Genomic DNA, 13,972 nt, shown 5'->3' with positions numbered 1-13,972 from the left:
ATTTTTAAGCAGTTTAGCAGCTTATATTTCTTTGCGTGTGTTTATGTAATTTCTTTCAATTATTATATAGTTAAGCAGTACAGGACTTTTTCATGCAGAAACTTAAAAAGAGCAATTATGTGAAACATAAAATACAAAGAAATCTCTTCACAGCATAGCTGTGGTTAGTTGTTTTTTCATCCAGGAAGGGAATAACATCAGCATGGGAGGCATTTTCCGTATGGAGGCCATCACAAGAAGTGTTTGTTTTGCCCAGATGCTTCACACGATCATATCGAGTTTACCATGTTCCCAAAATACGTCATAGCTGCCTGTCTTTAAATTTATCTTGAGAACCCTTATCTCAAACTTTTGACCCAGGGTACCATACCTGAATCTGCCCACCCTGAGGTACAGATGTCTCTTAAAAAGCAGGCCAAAATGTATTGGTCTGACACTGCTGCTGTCCAGCCTTTGCCAGACATCTCTTGCAATGTGAATGAAGACCCTGAAGACCATCTGTTCATAGGTAGGTGCTAGGCTATCTGCCCGAAAGCATTTATAAGCCTAGCCGGAATGTGTTAGCTTTCGCCTCCCCCTTAGATTAGTTCCCTGTGCCTCTGTCCAGCAAAGCCACTGAAGTGATCCGCGGGGTAAACTTTGTTTCCCATCCACTCATCGAGGTTTCTCTTGAAAAGTGTTGGCGAGGAGCTCTGCCTAATGTATATTGGAATCTTGTTCCAAAGTATGGGAAGTATCTGGGACAGGAATCTATCCCTCCAGCACGTCCTATTTATTGTTGTGGTGAGGTTTAGATCCCTTGCGCGTGTGGCTCGAGGGGCTAAGCTTTTCTTTAGGTGGATCATGTCCATCAGTTCTGGTTTGGACATGACCTTGTATGTCAGGCAGAGATCACCTGTCAGTAGGCAGTATGCAGCCTAGTACAGCTGGCGTTTCTTCAGTCGAGCTGATTAGGGCATCTGTTTGAGGCCAGTGATCCTCTTGGTGAGGTACTTATGTGGTTTTTCCAACTGTTGCAGGTGTCTTGTAAGATACATCCCAAATTGGTCGTTTTGCTCTATGATGGGTCTGATGAGTAGAGGGGCCCAATGACCTCTTTTGATCTGGATGCGAACCCTTTTGTGATAAGGTGGTCCACGTAGAAGGATTTTCTAACCACTTTGGCAGTATGATTATCAAAGGAGAGATTACTGTCTACTTGGGTCCCCAGATCCTTTATTACGTCTTTGGTATTTAGGGGACTACCACTTATGTGGTAGTTTGTTTTTTCCAAAGGGGATGACTGTGCACTTTTTGGCATTTAGCTTGAGACCATGATTTTGACACCAGGTATTTGTTTCAGTGAAACCCTTTTGGAGGATGTCTGTGTCAGACGGAGATTCAATTATAGCTCCTAGCTTGCAGTCGTCTGAGAACTTGGTCAGCCGTAGTCCTCCTGTGCTTGCCTGTACCTCTGAGAAGTAAATGCTGAACAGGAGGGGTCCTAGGACTGAGCCCTGGGGAACACCACTTGTAACCGGTTTAGAGTGAGACCTAGCTCCCGCATCTCTTACCATGTGGGTTCTGTCCGTGAGCCAGTTGGCACCCCATGTTGTGACATAGGGGTTTATGTTCAGGCTGGTGAGCTCGTCTATAATACCAGAATGGGGAATGGTGTTGAAGGCCTTTGTGAGGTGTAGGTAGGCTGTGTGTAACACCCTTCCCTCATGTATAGCTTGTTTATGGCAGGAGTCCACCAGACTGGTTTGCTTTTCTTGGAGGAGTGAGTCTTGGTTTTGCTTGTGATAGCACGATCCATGCATTCTTTTAGGTGCCCGTAGAATGCATTAGTAAAGGATTTTGCAGGTTGGACAGCATTATCCTTTAGCATGTGGGCTTTAAAACTTTCCACCTTTGTCTTAAGTAACGTGAAGTTTGCTTATGAAAAGTTTTTCATGGAGATTTCCTTGTCTGGGGGTTTGGGCAGAATGTGGATATCCAAAGTGATTTGTTTATTGTCAGATCTAACCAGCGAGGGGTTGACCTCCGGTGTGAAGCACCGGTCACCCATGTTGATGATGACCAGGTCTGACATGTTGTCACCAATGGTGGGAGTGTTCACCAGTTGATCCAGGGCATTTGAGTTTATTAATTCTAGGAAATGTTGGGCAAGGGAGTTAGTACTTGAGTAGTTCTCCCAGTTAATGTTTGGGTAATTGAAATCACCCAATATTAGGGTGTTTGGTAGGACCTTTATATTTCCCAGTGTTTCCAGAAGTCCGGAATGGGGGTCTTGGGACATGGTGTGTGATCTGTAGCAAGCTACAGTTCGAATTGCAGTTTTGCCCATTGTTAGTTGCATGTGGATGTTCTCTGAAGCATCGTGCTGTACCATTAACTTGGAGGTGTGGGTATCCTTGATGAATATGGATACTCCCCCACCTTTTGTATTTTGGTCCGGGTTCTGTGACCGAAATGTATGGTATGATTTGTAGCCTGGTAGTGCTGGGGTGCTCTCTGGAGCCTTAAACCAGGTTTCTGTTACTGCACAGATATCGATTTTCTCCATTCTGAGGAGTGCCTCGAGTGCGTGCATTTTGAGGTTTAGACTTCTGCCATTGAATAGCATTACCCTCAGTTTTTTGTTACTTGTGCTATTTATAGTGTTGGGTTTGTCTTTAGAGCCTTGCTTAAAAAAGGCACTATGGGGGTGGCAATAGCCTTGGCCAGTATTCGAAAGCCTAAAGGTGACAGGTGCAAGCTGACTCTAGTGAAGCACCGTGGCTTGTGGAGCATGTCATCCCAGGAGGACAGACACTGGATCCTCTTTGAATGGCACCAGAAACTTAGCCAATTGTTGAAATTGATATTATTTTCTTTATACCGTGGTACCATTCTTGGTGAGGGCCGGATGCTACTCAGGTTCATACCGGCCTGGGCTACAAGATCAGAGAGCTCTTCCATGTCTCTCTTCATGTAGTCAAGGGAGGTATGGCTCAGGTCATTCACACCAACTTGGGCAATGACAGAGTCATATTTGTACTTGTTCTGGAGTGACCTGAGTGCTTGTCTTATGTGGCGGATTGTGGCACCTGACAGGCAGCTAACAGTAACCTTCTCCTTATTCAGCCTAGTGAGTTGGGACATCAGTGTGCCTGACTATAGAGTCACCTATTACTAGTATGTTGGGCATGTTATTTTGCCTTAAGGGCTTTGATTGCATGGCACACTGGTTTTGTGAAGTATGTGTTTTATGATTTGTGTTGGGGGGTGGAGGTTGCTTAAGTGTCTGCTTTGGAGGTCTCTGTTGCTTTTGCAGATTTTTATTTAGAGCTTCCGAGTATATTTTCATGTATTTGTGTGTTTTTTGCCAGTGCTGGTTTAATGGGTCTATGTGAGACTGGTGGTGTAATGCTAGTATTTCCCTTCTCCTCTTGACTGTCTGATCCAGCCTTGAGTTTGGCTATATAATTGCATCTCTCACATGTATTAGTGTTTGGTGGTAGGAGGAGAGGGTTGTCTGTGTACATGAGGCAGTTGTAACATTGCTTTGAAATGCCCAGATTCGCCAGTTGGACTGGAGAGTACGCCTGAAACTGCCCTTTGGACATGCCTGGGTAGGTACAATGAACTGTTTTACTGAATGGCTGGTAAGGTTGAATAGCCTTGTCCTTCTGTACAGTATAGGAGGGTCTAGTGCTAGGGTTTATAAGTGCTTGCTATGAGTTTTGAGCAAGTGCCGGGCTGAGAAATTAATGGCTTGAGTGCTTAAGTTGAAAGTTTGTCTAGTTCCAAGGGAAAAATTGAAGAGGAGACTTTGTGGAGCTGGGAATAGTTATACCCTAGCTAACTGGCGCTACCTGGCGTGCAAAACCGGGCAAATGCGGTATTTATAGCAGGAAATGAAAGAGAGAGAAATTAGCCCAAAATGGCCAATAAACTACTAATTCCTCGGCTGAAACCACTCCTCCAGGGGACAGATAGGCTGCTCAAAGCTCCCCTTTCTCACAGATGAATAGAGAAATGTCCTTCTATCCAAGTAAGGTATGGGCAAACACAGAAATTTCTAACGCAGTCTTGAATTCAGCACTTAACCTGAAAACTGGACTATACTAGTGTAGAAAGGACAGGAAACAAGTATATATTTTTTGTTTTTATTCAGAAAATAAAGCAGATACAATTAAAAAACAGTTTAAATGCACAGAAAAAGATACTTTATTGTTGTATATCTCAGATCACAGTTTTATTCAATGCCCCTAGTCATAAAGTAGGAAGAAACACAAATACAGTAAAAGCAGATGAATAAAGTGCATTTTTTTTCATATATATATATATATAAATAAATAGAAAACAAAATGATTTAAACAAGTTACCCAATTAACCAGAAAAAAGCTCAGAACTGAGCCCTGCTCCAGCAGTCTTCAATCGGACAAGTTCTAACTGCACACTAATGCTGCTAGGGTGCAGGGGAACCTTCTCCAAAACAAAAGATGGCCTGGATCAGTGCTCAGGTTATACAAACAAAGCTAGATTCAACAGGCCTGAATCTGGTCTATGCTACAGCAACAAGGCGCACCATTTTCAGAAAGAAACCGTTCAAATAAGCAGGCACAATAAGCATGTGACCAGAAATTCCCAGCTCAGAAGGGCAGAATCCAGCCTCCCACAAGAGTGTAGACCACACCATCTTAATGTAAAAAAACTGGCCCGAAGCCCAAGTGCTTAAGCCAGAACTATTCAATCAGCAACTCGAAACTCAGAAGGATGTAAGCTACCTGTCCTGCCACAACAGTGCAGACCACAAACCTTCCTAATGTGAAACAACTGGTTTGAAGCCCATGTGCGTAATCCAAAGGCTTAGAATAACACTTACAATTCAATCGGCTACTAACAAGCAGTAGTTGCCGACACAGTTTTCTGCTGCCACATCCCCTGTTTGTGGCCTGCATGGCATCTGCTTCTCACACATCCTCTGAGGCAATGCAGAAATCTACCATGAACATTAAGGTGAAACCACGGCTAATCATTTCCAAAGGACCTAGGGGGGGATTCCCTAGATTCTGGTTAGGGAAGAGGTCCCTGGTACCCTTATTGAGTCTAGGCATGGCTCAGAGCCTGCTAGGTTGGTTATAGCTGATGTCCCAGGAAAGAAGTGGCAGAAATTAAACACATTCCTCCCATTGATAAGGACCATCTGAGGGAATGGCAGGGCTTTACCCAGGGATTATTCAGTGCCCTGATAATCTTGAGACCATCTCATGTGGTATCTGTTCCAGCATCTCCTTGGTCATCTACTCTAGCCAAAAGGACTGGGGAGTCTGATCCTTCATTTGTGGAGGTGGATTCAGGAGATGCATCACTGGCCTACTTCTTACTCATTTAGGGACTGTTGGTCTGAGGAAGAGGATTTTGAGGATTTCTTGAGTCCTGATTCTCCCTTTGTCCTTTGGGGACACAGTAGTTCGCATGATGGAGCATTTTAAATGGGATTGCTCACATGTCTCTGATACTTAAGAGGTATTATGAGGTGATGCAAATGGAATGTCCTAAACCTTCTGCCCCCCCCCCCCCCCGTGTTGGATTCTTTGTTGGATATATTAGCAGGTGCCTGTTTGGCTCCTGATTCCCACCCTTCAGCCCCTAAGAAACCTAACCATTTTAATAAGGTGCCTGAGGTCTTTAAGTACCTCTACAAGTGTCCTCCTTCAGACCCTGCTGTGTTTCTGCTGACAAGCCATCCAAGCTTTTGCCATCTTCCATACTTCTCTCTTCTGATAAAGACATTTAGGCTGTGGAGAGGCTGGGGGAAAAGGTGTACACTTCTGCCACTCAGGTCTTCAGGGCCATAAACTATCAAACTTATATGACCAAGTTTGTTTTAGCCCTTGTCTCAACTTGGCATTTTGTCAGACCTTCTGGACTCTGAAAGTAAGACTGCTGCCCTCTCCTTATTGAGTTCCACTTCTCAGGTTGCCTTTCACTTTATCAGTTGTAGTTGTGATGCAGCTGTTGCATCCTGTAGAGCTGCTGCTTCTGGTTCAGTTATGAGGAGGTATTTTTGATTTTGCCTCCAGGCTTTATCTGATGATGATAGATGATGCTTTGGACAATCAAAATATCCTTGGTACAGCTGCCAAGACTTGTTTAAGACTGTGCAAGACGGGTAAAATGATGGAGGATCCTAAACAAAACTTTGTTTCTACCATATCCAGATTTCAGAGAAAGTATCCTAAGTCTGCTTTTATGTAGGCACCCTTGTCAGCCTTCTAAGGGGAGGAGGGTTCTCAGGCATATGTTCTCTGATAAACACACCCAGATTAATAAAACTCAAAATTTAAGTCCTTTTTTCAGAACAAATCTGCCTCCATCCAACATACTTTCTTCCCTTCTCCTCAGCCAGGTTCTCCTGTCTCACAGGCTTTCCTTGTCTCTCCCTGATGTTCATCGTGCATACAGCTGCAGCAATCACATATGGGTTCTGTGCCGTCAGGCGGTCCCTCGGTCGGCCGAATTCCAAAGTCTTGGTCCGGCGTCGGTTGTTGTCCCCTCTTCCCTGACGTCAGTGCGACAGGGGTATATAAGTTACAGCCGACGCCATATTCTCCAGTCTTTTTTGCCGCGTGGTGCCCGAAGCAGAAGCAGTTCGCAAGTGCCGGTTGGCCAGCTCCTGAATTTATGAAAAATTGGAAACCGAAGTCTTCTTTAAAGCTAAGTACCCCATTGGGGAAGCTTTTCTTGCCTCAGACCGATGTCAGACAAAGTTAACAATTGTATTTCTTGTGGGAAGCAAATACCGCATAAGGATTTTCATTCCCTTTGCATACCTTGTTTAGGCCCAGACCACGACGTCTCAGGCTGTCGCTTCTGTGCGACTTTCAATAAATGCACTATTAAGCGTCGGGCGGAGTTCGCCCAACATTATTTTGGTAAAGCTTTTGATTATAAAATGTCGTCGGATACTCCGACTACCGTTTTATCCAAAAAACGCAAGGATAAAGACCGACATGCGAGGCCCACGGTGTCCACCGACTCCACGCCAAAGCCGGCTACACGTGGTCTGGTTCTCAGCGAGACGCCTATGCAGTCCCTGACTACTGACGACACTGCCTTGGCGGTGTCTTCTGTACCCGAGACCGCTGGTACCTCAGCCCCTACTCAGACTTCAACCACCGAAACCACAGTGGGTGTTGAGCCTCCTAGTGTGGAAAAGGTCCACTTCCACACAGGGTGTATTTAGACCCTCTTCTTCCTTTTCTATTAAGGCCTTCACTAAGCCCAAATCAGCCATGCATCCCAAGAGGCCTGTTGCACAGGGCCCATCCCCAGGCCCCATGCCTAAAAAGCAGATGCTTAAAATGGCTGAGGATTTAATTTCCTATATCAGGGGTTCCCAACCCCCTCCAGACAAGAGACCCAGAGTGGAGGAAGACTCTCCCTCTTCTGAACAGTGCTCCATTTTCTCAGAACATTCTGATGTGGAGGAACACTCGTACTCCCCTTATGAAGATTCTGATGCAGAACAGTCCATTCCTTCTGTATCTCCCCCAGAGGATTTTTCTTTTGGGGAAACCTTACACACCTTGAGGGAGCACTTCCATTGGGAAGGCCAAGACTTTTCTGATTCCAAGAAAAGGCTTAGGGAATTTCTCTTGTTACCCCAACACAGACCTCTGGCTATACCTCCTGTCCTGGACATACTTGATGATGTTTACTCGGAGGCTTGTCTTAATCCGGATTCCCTGCCTCCTGCACCAGTCAAGCCTGATAGGTACTACAGAGTCCGTAACTCTCACCAATTTCTTTTTAAAAGCCATAATGCTGACCCTGAAACCATTTCTCAAGGCCCCAAGGGGATGAAGGCCTCTACTGCCAAGAACCCACTACCTTCTGAAAGAGAATCTAGATCCTTAGAAAGGTGGGGGAAAAAGGTATACACCTCGGCCACCGTAGCCATGAGGGCCTTAAATTGTCAGTTCCATATGCTTAAATATCAGCATTTTCTGTTATCACAATTAAGAACCAAAATGTCTCAACCTGAACAACCAGATTTGAAGGAATTGCAGGATATGATGCATAGTGCAGAACAATTGGGTAAACACACCTTACAATGTGGTTATGATGCCTTAGAGGCCTCAAGTAGAGCTGCGGCTACAGGAGCAGTCATTCGTAGACAAGCCTGGCTTAGGGAACAAAGCTTGCCTGATCATGTTAAAGCTAAGCTACTAGATGCTCCTTTACAAAAGGATGTGCTATTTGGTACTAATGCTGAGGAGGTACTACGGAAGATGGAAGAAAAAGCTAAATCTATGCAAACTGTCAAGGCTTTTATACAGGTACAGCCACCTCATTTTAGCAGAAATTGGCCTTCAAAAAACTGGTCCTTTCCAGCCACGGACAAGCCCCAAAGAGGTAGATACAGGTGCTCAAGGTGCAGAGGACAAGCTCAAGGATCATACAGAGGCAGACAATGGCAATCTCAAGCACCAAGAGGTGGCGAAGACAGTGCACAACAATACAGAAAGCAAACCCAATGACTTCCTCCTTTTCATGCCAAGCAAATCTCAGTTGGCAGCCCCCTTGGGAGGAAAGCTGGCACTATTTTCAATAAATTGGCAGATTATCACAACAGACAAATGGATCCTGGACATAATAAACAGAGGCTACAGATTCCATTTTCACACTCTTCCAAAAATGAGAGGCGTGCCAAACCTGCCACACAATCAAAGGGCAGAGGCGCAAATACAAATTACAAAACTCATGGACATGAAAGCCATTCAAGAGGTTCCTACTCACGAACAAGGTCAAGGTTTTTATTCCAGACTTTTCCTGGTACCAAGAAAAGGAACCGACTGGAGACCCATTTTGGACTTATCCATCCTAAATACATTTCTACTGCACAAAATTCAAGATGCTCACATTACAGCAACTACTTCCCATGCTGGGCAAGGAGTTTTGGCTGGTAACATTGGACCTCAAGGAGGCATACCTGCATGTTCCAGTCAGACGAAGCTGCAGAAGATACCTCAGATTTCTTGCAGGTTCAATCCACTATCAATTCTCTGCATTTCCCTTTGGCTTATCTACTGCGCCCAGAGTATTCACGAAATGCCTGGCATCAGTAATTGCCTACTGCAGACTTCAAGGGATACAAATTTACCCTTATTTGGACGACTGCCTGATCCAAGCGGACAGCAAGCACACTCTTCTGGAACATCTGGCTTATACAACACGGTTACTGAATTCTCTGGGATACACAATCAACAAAGAGAAATCCAGGCTGACACCATCTCAGAAAATAACTTTCCTGGGTGCCAACTTGGACACAAATAGCCATATGGCCTATCTTGCGCCAGAAAAACAAGGGCAACTAACTCAGTACTTCAGAACACTAGCAAATTGTACCAGGCTTACTGCAAGGAAAACCCTGCAGGCTCTGGGCTTCATGGCATCTTGCATTCTTTTAATCCCATGTGCAAAGTTGCATATGAGAAAACTTCAATGGTACCTAAAAAACCTATGGTCTCAACACAGCCACAATTTGGAAACAATAATACCAATAATTCCATGCTTGCAAAAGGAATTTCTATGGTGGGCCCAAGCATGTCAAGCAAACACAGGTCTCCCATTCTGCAAGCCTCAAGCAAATCAAGTCATCACAACAGACGCCTCAGATTACGCCTGGGGGGCACACATGGCAGGCAGGTGCTTTCAGGGCCAATGGTCCCAAAAGGAAAAGCACCTTCACATCAATCATAAAGAAATGCTAGCAGTAATAAATGCAATTACAGCATTCAAGGACCTCCTGCATCCAGGACAATTATTGATAAGAACAGACAACACCACAGTAATGTGGTACATAAACAAACAAGGATGAACACATTCATATCCCCTGTGCAGACTAGCCATGACACTTTGGAACTTGGCTCTGGAATGGCAAATCGAACTTCAAGCACAATACTTGCCAGGTTTGGAAAACACGCTGGCAGACAATCTAAGCAGAAATATGACAGATCCACACGAATGGAAGCTGCATCCACAGGTGTTTGCAAAGATAATCCAAGCATGGGGAAGGCCAGACATAGATCTCTTCGCCTCCCACAGGAACCATCAATTGGAAAAGTTTTGTTCAAGGACTTTTCATCCAAAGGCATGGAAGGTGGGCACCCTTTCATTCAGTTGGACAGCATGGACAGTGTACGCTTACCCACCTCTGCCTCTTCTATCCAAGGTACTCTTGAAAGCAAGAGCAGACAGACCGAAGATGATACTGATTGCTCCAGTCTGGCCAAGGCAGCACTGGTACCCACTCCTAAGGAGTCTAACACATACTCCTCCCTGGCCTCTACCTCTAATGCCTCTCCTACTAACTCAGCTCAACTACAAAACTCTTCACAGTCAGCTAAAAACACTCAAACTTGCTGCATGGAAAATTCCTTAACACCACAGCAGACCCTTCTCTCCAAAGAGGTGCAGAATGTCATTCTGGAGGCCAGAAGGCCATCTACTAGGAAGACTTACTCCACAAAATGGAAACGGTTTTGCTCTTGGAATGAGAAAAGAGGCCAGGACCCTAGAAAACTGAATCTGCCTCAGGTATTACAGTATCTAGCTGAGCTGCTGAACAGTGGACTTTCATTTTCTTCCATAAAAATCCATGCCTCAGCCATTTCTGCAGAATTCAACACGGATCCACCGTTATTCTCTCACCCACTTTTAAGGCAATTCCTCAGAGGGGCTAAGAATATAAGACCTCCAAGGAAACAACCAGTGCCAGCCTGGGATCTTAATTACATCCTAGAAAAATTAACATTGCCTTCATTTGAACCAGCTGCCTCAACAGATTTGCAATACTTGTCCTGGAAAACAGCTTTCCTTCTGGCCATTACGTCAGCTCATAGGGTTTCGGAACTACAAGCCCTCATGGCTGTGCAGCCCTTCCTTTTCTTCCATCAGGACAGGGTTTCCCTTAGAACCAACCCGTCATTTATGCCTAAAGTGATATCCAAGGTAGCTTTAAATCAAGCCATACACTTACCTACCTTTTACCCCAATCCTCAAAACAAAGGAGAAAGGCTGCTGCATTCCTTAGACATCCATAGGCAGCTACGTTACTATTTGGACAGAACAAAGCCTTTCAGGAGATCAGAGCAACTTTTTGTGTCTTATGCTGTAGGAGCCCAAGGGAAGCCTGTTACCAAACAGACAATCTCTAAATGGATAGGCCACTGTATACGTTTTTGTTACTCCTATCATGGGAAATCTGTCCCTGTAGGCATCAGACCACACTCCACCAGGGCCACAGCTACCTCCACGGCCTTCCTCAGAGGAGTTCCTACTAAAGATATTTTGGTGGCAGCCACTTGGAGTTCTGTATATACCTTCACTAGACACTACCTCCTGCCTTTATATTCCAAAACTAGAGCAGACTTTGCTACTGCTGTATTGCAGGGCATTCTGGCTCATCCCAGTTCTACCTAGTGCCTACCACCCTGTGCGTAGCTTTGGGATTCTACCCATATGTGATTACTGCAGCTGTATGCACGATGAACATAGTACAATTTTGTACCTACCATAAATGTAGATGTTCAAGTGCTAATACAGCTGCAGTACAGGTTTCCCTCCCTCCTTCCCCTCTAGGTATAGGACTAGTGGCTAACACCTCCTCATACAACCTATTTTGGGTTATCCTCCTATGGTGTATTTGCTTGCAACTACTCTTTTTTGATAACATTGCATTGCTTGTATATATTTATATATATATATAATTTATCTATTGCCTTCTTTTGGGGGCACCTGACATCTGGGGCAAGAAAGACTGGAGAATATGGCGTCGGCTGTAACTTATATACCCCTGTCGCACTGACGTCAGGGAAGAGGGGACAACAACCGACGCCGGACCAAGACTTTGGAATTCGGCCGACCGAGGGACCGCCTGACGGCAGAGAACCCATATGTGATTACTGCAGCTGTATTAGCACTCGAACATCTACATTTATGGTAGGTACAAAACTGTACTTTTGGCAGCAAGCTACTTCAGACTCCTAGGTTCTGTCCATTATCTGTCACGGTTATTTAATGATACAGAAATACCTTCCCCATTCTCAGGTCTTCTTCAACCTCCTCCAGACCAGCTTCCTCATTTTTCTGTGATTCCACAGGATTTACTGGATCAGGGCCCCATTCAGCCCATTCCAGAATCCCAAAGAAGAACACTGTTTTGCTCCACAATGTTTCTGGTTCCCAGAAAAGATTAATCTTAGAAAACCAGTCCTAGATCTCTCCTTTCTAAATAATTTTCTAAAGATTCCTTCCATCCAGCTGCTTCCCCTCTTACTTTCACAGGGTTTTCTGGTCTCCCTAGACCTAGCGGAATGCCTATCTTCATATTCCCATTAACCCTCTCTTCATGCAGTTTTTATGTTTCTTCCTCTCATTTTCAGTTCTGTTTTGCCCTTGGTCTTTCTACTGCCCCAGGGTTATTCACCAAATGTCTGGCCATTGTCATAGCGTTTTACAGGCTTCAGGAAATCCAAATTTTCCCATATCTGGACAATTTGCTGCTTCAGACTTCCCCTCACTCCAGGCTTTTGTATAATCTGCACTTCACCATGCACTCCTTTGTAGTCTGGGATTCATGGTCAGTTTCAAGAAGGTCAAGTATGACTCCCATTCAAGACCACATTTTTCTGAGTTGCAGATTCCAGACCATTCCAATGTTAGCTTCTCTTCTTTCTCCCAAGGTTTTGTATCCGACAACCTACTTTCCAGTGTCTGCTTCCCCTTTTTCCTCATTCCTGCAAGGGAATTTCTCAGCGCCATGGTGATCATGGCATATACCATTCCCTTCCTTCTCTTCATCAAGCTTCATATGAGGAAGCTTCAGTGGTACCTAAAGATGGTTTGCCTCCAGCATTGTTACCCTCTGGAATTTCCAGTTCCCTTACTTCCTAGTGTCAAACTCAAGTTTCGGTACTTTTCCATTAAACCCCTGCCACACGTCTCGCGGTATTCCTGAAAAGCGTAGTTATGTTGTTGTTTCAACTGACCTGTTGGTTTTCCAGCTGTTTTTTTACTTTTTACAACAAGGGGATGTTACAGTTTTGCTCCTGAAGTTGTAATTGGAGTCGATGATTACTTCATGCAATGAATGCCATGCCAGCGATTGCAGTACATGTCATGTATTTGCGTGGGACGCGGCATGCAGTCAGGACAGACGGCTTCTTAGAGCATCAGGTATTAATAACCGTAACAATCACTGTTTTGCAGGTCTACTTACATACGCTCCATTGCTGTCCATTAATCACCCACCATTCAGTAGGAATGTAGCTGCTCATGTATTTGCTATCCTACCAACCTGTCATCCATCCACATTCTTCACATCTGTGCACTGTACGTCTGAAAGAGGCATTGCTACATGTGCGGCAGTTTGGGGAGTGCTACAGACAAGACAGCCGTACAAAACATATAAATTGCATTAGTTTGCAAGGTCCTGTGCACATGTAACATTCATGTAGCGGTGATCTGTGTACTGTTTTACACACTGCTGTGATAACACACCACAGCAAATTAACAATTAATACCAGGATGATCACCGCGGTATGCAGTACGTCATTCCTAACCATTGGTACTCTTTCTGGTTATTTCTAGTACCAGCAACTTATTTTGGAGGACCTTTTGAAAGGCTATCCATCTTGGTCTGTCACGAACCTTTCAGTCTTTGTTGGGCTCAACGAAAATGGCGAGACGTGTGGTAGGGGTTTTCACTGAAAAGTACCCAAGTTTCACTGGTGGATTCAGCAAATCTCCTATCAGAGGCTGCCTTTTCAGACTCCTACCCTTGCTCGAGCTTTGCACAGATGTTTCCAATCTGGGGTGGGTGGCCACTTCCAACAGTATGAGGGTTCAGGATCTATGGCTGCCTCCTGATAAGTCAGACCACATCAATATAAAAGAAAAGAAGGGTACTCATTCTTGCTGTTAAGGCTTTCTATTC

The 13,972-nt window shown here is 44.7% G+C and overlaps 1 protein-coding gene across 1 annotated transcript in view; it reads left to right on the top strand.

The window, feature by feature from the left end:
- ZFC3H1 (zinc finger C3H1-type containing) overlaps nt 1-13,972 on the top strand; it is a 3,672,721-nt gene that overhangs the window by 2,495,982 nt on the left and 1,162,767 nt on the right. The gene's annotated exons all lie outside the window — the stretch shown is intronic.

The sequence above is a fragment of the Protopterus annectens genome, chromosome 11.part0 (assembly GCF_019279795.1).
Source record: "Protopterus annectens isolate FY-2018-M chromosome 11.part0, PAN1.0, whole genome shotgun sequence".
NCBI classification, from domain to species: Eukaryota; Metazoa; Chordata; order Ceratodontiformes; family Protopteridae; genus Protopterus; species Protopterus annectens.
This window is presented reverse-complemented; position numbering and strand designations above follow the sequence as displayed.